The sequence below is a fragment of the Poecilia formosa genome, unplaced genomic scaffold (genome assembly GCF_000485575.1).
Source record: "Poecilia formosa unplaced genomic scaffold, Poecilia_formosa-5.1.2 Scaffold4, whole genome shotgun sequence".
In the NCBI taxonomy this organism is placed as follows: domain Eukaryota; kingdom Metazoa; phylum Chordata; class Actinopteri; order Cyprinodontiformes; family Poeciliidae; genus Poecilia; species Poecilia formosa.
The window spans coordinates 3246815-3252814 of record NW_006799943.1 but is presented as its reverse complement, the minus strand read 5'-3'; the positions used below and the strand labels follow the sequence as shown (position 1 = coordinate 3252814).

Genomic DNA, 6000 nt, shown 5'->3' with positions numbered 1-6000 from the left:
TAAAGAGAGAGAAATGATAGAACCTGTAAACCTGTAAACAAACTATGTGAAGAATTCAAGAATCTCCTTGAACAACAAAAAAAATGCCCTGATGGAGATAAAGAATGTGCTGGATGAGATAGATAAATCAGCTGTATTGAGGATAACAGCTGGACCTCAGGCAGATAAAACTCTCTCAGAAATAGACAGGTTTGTCGAGCTTCTGCAGCAAATGGATGAACTGACTGAACATGACCGAGCTAAACTCCTCTATACACAGCTAGTCAGACAAACTGAGAAAACTTGTGAGGAGTTCAGCAACATGAGGAATGATCTCAGAGACTTTGAACAATGACTGGACATTCACATCAACACTGGACCAAGAAACACCTGAAGACAGGTGATCCTATGGATTCATTGAAGCAAAATGAAAGGGAGGATGAAATGATCCATGTCAGTCTCCTCCACACAGGGTGGAGCAACAGGCTGCTATGAGAAGTTACAATTAAGGATAATCTGGTTCAAACTATTCTCTTTGACCTGCGAAGAAACTTTCTGGAATGTTTTCATGGGGACAAATAAGTTGACAGCAAAGAAAGGTCCTTCATCCTTCACTGGCCATAATGAAACATCACACTTAATGTTTAAGAATAATTCTAAAACATTTTGTTTTTAGTAAATAAACTCTTTTTCTGAAACATCCAGGAGATGATAATGAATCAAAGCAGCTTTTCAGGCTGAATATTTTCTTGGAATGTGTGTAAAATTAACGGGGGAAAAAAAAAAAAACAGTTTGGTTCAGTCTAATTTCATAACCTGATTAAGCCACATTGGACTGCTCACGTGATTAATGGATTCTGTTTTCATGCTGCTTACTTTTATTGTTCTAGTCCAGCCTGTCATAATTCATTCTTACTTTCACTTTTAACAGTGAAAATGGGTTTTTGCTTTGGATTATGTTTCAATGTTGAATAAAATAATAATAAAAAAAGGAACACTTTTTAAAGAATGTTTTTAGTGAAATGGAGCGGAATGTGACAAAGTTTGGTGCTTCTAGTTATGATGATTAAACATTGCTGCAATGATACTCATTCTGAGTGTCTCAGTCTGGATCAGTTTTGTCAACGTGCGCATACAGCGTATGTATACATCTTTACTTTGAAATTCATAACCTGACAATTGTAGCAAAGCACAAAGGAGTACAATCGCTCCAGGCTCACCTCGTACTGCCTGCAGTAGGAGGTCAGAGGTCAGGCCATGGCAATATAAATTGGTGTCAATCTGCTTATTATAGTGTAAATAGGAGTACGTTTACCCTGTTGAGGAAAGAAATAACTACATAGGACTCAGTATAGTTGGAAACATGGTTAGAACATTAAGAGCGTATATTTATTAAATTAGTTCTATTATAATCAGATCAATGGAAGATGGAAACTACAAGCTAAACAGAACATTTTAGACACAAAGACCATCAGATCACCCCTCTAGCTTGTGGTTAGAGGCAGTAGGTAAGCTAGGAGAAAAGAAATCACGCTGTATTGTGACGGACTTCAGAGTCATGTGTTTCCACTTTGGACATGCCTGTAAACCTCTTCATTATTCACCGGGGCAGAGTTGCAGGAGCTTCCAGCGTTTGCAGCGAATGCCTTCCATGTGTGTCTAATTACATGTGGGGAGGTGTTTAACACGAGGTGAAGTCATTAACACACGGGCACCGCGTCAGATGTGGAGCCAGGTGGCCATGGGTGAAAATGGAGAGAAGAGCACACAGACGGTAACGTGAACTACTCCTACGTCTGACTTGTACTTATCAGCACATTTCTTTCATTACAAGATGAAGTTCACACGTTTATATTCTTCAGCGTGAAGAGAAACTTTCTCTAATGCATTCAGGGGCTCAGAATCCAATTTGAAAAGCTTTGCAAATATTTATCTTGTACTCCGAAATAATCCATGTTAATGACGTAATATAACATGGTATAACAAGCTGCTAACTGAATAAATTATTTTTTTTTAAAAAGTTTTGGTTTGTGTTAATACCTAAGTTAATGGCTCCACCTGGTGGCAAAGACGTAGAACTGTAGTCATCTAGTGATGGCAAAAGAAAAATATCTATAAATAAGGCAAATAAGGCAATTATATAACACTAATGTTATATAATAGTAACTGAAATTTTATGTCTAAAGAAGTGGAAAGAGGTACTCAACAAAAATATTTTTCAGGTTATGTAGAGAATATAATACATGTGAGGATGACTTTTATTAGGATTTATCCAGCTTCAAGGTGATTTTCCTTCATATGTTGAACACATGTGGAGAAAAGTTTCTGCAGCTCCACCATCTGATTCATAACTCAGCTGAACATTTGGAAATAGATTTCTCTCTGAAATTGGATTGATGTCATATCTACACTGTTTGTTCATGTTTATATGAAATATAACTCAGAGTTACTTTCGAGAAACCTAATCATGAGACACTAATCAATAATCTGATGTGCAAAATGTAATGTTGACTGTGTGTTCTATGACTTTGTATTTTTGTGTCTTTATGATATAAAGTACTGTGAAATGCCTTGTTGCTGAAAGGTGCTGTATAAATAAAGATTTGATTGCTCTTACCTGAGTTAGCTTTGAGCTAGCTTTTATCTCCCATATTTTTGCTCTTCTCTCTTTTAAGTTGGAGAAAATTCTAAAGAAGACATCATTTTAAATTCTAAAGTTACTGAAAAGTGTTTATGTTGATCAATCAAGCAGTCACAATGTTTTTTCACTGCAGACATTATATTTAAAGATCATGCTGTGCCCAGAGAACTGTTTACAGAAATGTACTCTGGTTTTTGTATAAAACAGGAAAAGATTCTCCTGTATCTGTAGAAACTCTGGCATATCTCACATTAAAACACTGTTTAACAAACCAAAACCTACCATTTTCAGCTCCATTCAGACTTTAAATATTTTTTGTACTGCCACTGGCTGTCTCATATTTATGCGCCATACCATCCAAATATGTAAACTCTTTGATTCAAGTCCAGGTTCAAGCCCTCACAAAATCCTTAAAGTTTTGAATATTTCCTCTACATTTAATGGGAGCTATCCCTTTAGCTCATACACCAAAAAAAACAAAAAAAAAAAAAAACAGAAAGAAACTGGGTGATCCAACTTTAAAAAGAAAATGTTAATTTGTTATAAGTAATCAAAATAAGTTTATTAAGTGGTCATGTTAGGGTTAAGTTTGACAAACTTAATTTTATTACATGTAACAAATAAACTTGATTTGTTTAAGTTGGAGCTCCATTCTCTTTTTTACAGTGTAAAAAGGTGAAATCCCTTCTACTACTCCTTCCTTTTTTACAGTGGGGACAATAAGTATCAGATACACCACAATTATTTCAAGTTTTCCCTCTTAGAAAAACAGAGGTGTGTAATTTTTATCAGAGGTACTCTTTAACCCTTGACAAATCAACTATTTATCTCCATATAACAATACCCATATGTGTGTTATGTGTGTGTGATAATATCACATCACCAGGCGCTCAGCAGACAGGATCTTTGTCCTAAATACAGCAGCTGTTCAATATCAAAAAGAACTGAGGCTGCGTTCAAGTTCCTCAGTTTAAAAAGAAAAACTTTTCAAATACAAAATTTAGAGCAATTATTAAAATGACTTATAAATCTCTTCATTTGATTGCACATGTTCACAGCACTTCTATGTATACCAGAATGACATTAAATGTGAGTTAATCCTTATTGCTGTTATGAGTCGTTTCATATTCTTCATAAAAAGTATTTATCAACTTATTCCCGTTTTGTCATCTTACAAACACCAAGTTCTACAAACTTTGGAAGGAAAGTAAAGCAGCCCCGGCTCACTCAGCGTGCACAGCATCCATAAATGTCACTCTTTACGTCTTTACAGACTTTGACTAGGCCATTTTTTCATAACAATATGAGCAGAACCGTACATTGTAAGGTGGTTGTGTGGGGGCGCGGGGGAGCTCAACACCCTTATAACATGATACTGCCAACACCATGTCTCACGGTGCTTTCAGGGTGATCACAGTTCCTCCAAACATGCTGCTTTGCATGCAATCTTAAAACCATCTTGTCCATAAACTCTTAATAAGATGCATTAACATTTGTTGTTTTAACTCACAGAAATCCTACAAAAGTTCTGTCATTTGGCTCTTTGTTTACAGTTACAACCTCTAATTATGAAGCATAAAAACGGTTTTTGTTCCAGACAAATCCAATCATCACCTGGCCTCCTGTGGGCCGCCGCCTTGTTTGCAGAGTTTATGACCATAATCTATCCTGCAGCTCAGCTATCTGACATGCACTTGTCTCTGAGGCGATAAAGCAAAGGGACCTCAAACATGAGTAATGGCCCCTAATTGAGGGGATCATGGTGGATTTAATGAACCAAGCTACTGATCAGCCTGATGATCTTGGGAATTTGATCCCTGTTTTGTGCCGATTGATCAGAGATGATCTGGGAATCAACTTAACAGGGAGAGGGAATAAACACGTCATTCTGATAAGTCCCTGTTCAAATAGTAACGGGGGGATGTGGGAGAAGGGGCGACCATGTTGACCAGGGCTTGGGTTTTGTGGAAAAGTGAGCATTAACAGGTGGCTTTTGAAAACGCGCCTCATGTGCGTCACTGCTCCGCCGTTCGTTTGCTCTCTTGCGACTGGCCTGATGCTGATAACAGGAAACTGGCCGGAGAAACACATGAAGAGGAGGAACGGCAACAAAACATCACAACGCGACAAGTTTATGCATCACGTTAAAGTAGTAACACCTACTATATGCTGATGTTGCAAATATTTCTAATAATTTGTTCTAACGTGGACTGAAAGTCTGCAGAACATGGACAGTCTTTAAATCTGATAAGAGTTCCACACCGTTTGTAAAACCAGGTATAAACTGATTAATTACTGAATAAGACAGATATTAGCATTTTTAAAGTGTAGATTCTCAACAAAATGTGTTGATTCCTAAGTATTTTATGGAGGACAACATTGTAAAAATGGGTCATTTTGACCCGAGGACAACAGGAGGGTTAATTGATAAAACATGTCATATCAATAGTTCTTTAGTAACATGAAATTACATTTTTTGTGAAATTTTCTGATTCATACTCAATTCAATAAAGAGAAACAAAAATAGAAACTGGTTGGTAATTAAATCATAAAATGTTACTAAAACAGTAATAAACTTATGAAATCTATTCTAACAGAGAAACATAATAAATGTTTCCCTGACATCAGCAGCTATGATGTGACATTCATTAGCAAAAAAAAGCTTCAGTGTTATGAAGCTCAGCTTGCTAGCTAATTTTGCCCTTAGCATTAGCTCTGTTGCTAGCTAGCTGAAGCTAGACACAGGCTTTCATTCTTCTTCAGAGAATCTTCCTCAGCCACATGTTGACGTATTCATTCATAAAAACATTCATAATATATACAAACATCTAACAGTTAACTGAACAGCTTTAATTAAATCCTAATGTTTACGTAAGATTTGCTAGCTAACGTTGCTAGAAATCAAACTTTCTTAAACATTGCATTTCAAAACCAAATTCTTTGAGTTTAATATTCACAATCCTCCAAAATTATTTTGACAGAGTACAAAGTCAATTAAAAAGACTCCAAACTACATAAAAACAAAGGAAATTAGTTATTGAACAATACGTTTAAAGCTAATGCACCCGATTTAAACAATTTTGATTATCTGAAATTATATTGACCAAACCCAGCCCACAAACTGCATACATGCTAAGGAAATATATTTATGACTGAACATTATTGTACAAACTAATAGGCTTGATTATAGTTCTTTATTATTATCATTATTGCATATTTAATGTGTTTTTGCAGAGTGAAAACCAAGAAAACAATTAAGGAAAATAATTCAGATTTATGTTGAATTGCTTCCAGAATTAATTTCTATAGTGTACAAACTGCACATGGCAGACAAATTAGGAACATTTTGTCTTTAGTTGCAATTACTCAAACAAATAAGC

General features: G+C 35.8%; 1 long non-coding RNA gene across 1 annotated transcript in view; it reads right to left on the bottom strand.

Moving 5' to 3' along the window:
• Positions 1-6000, bottom strand: part of LOC107837158 (uncharacterized) — a 294598-nt gene that overhangs the window by 237078 nt on the left and 51520 nt on the right. The window lies entirely within an intron of this gene.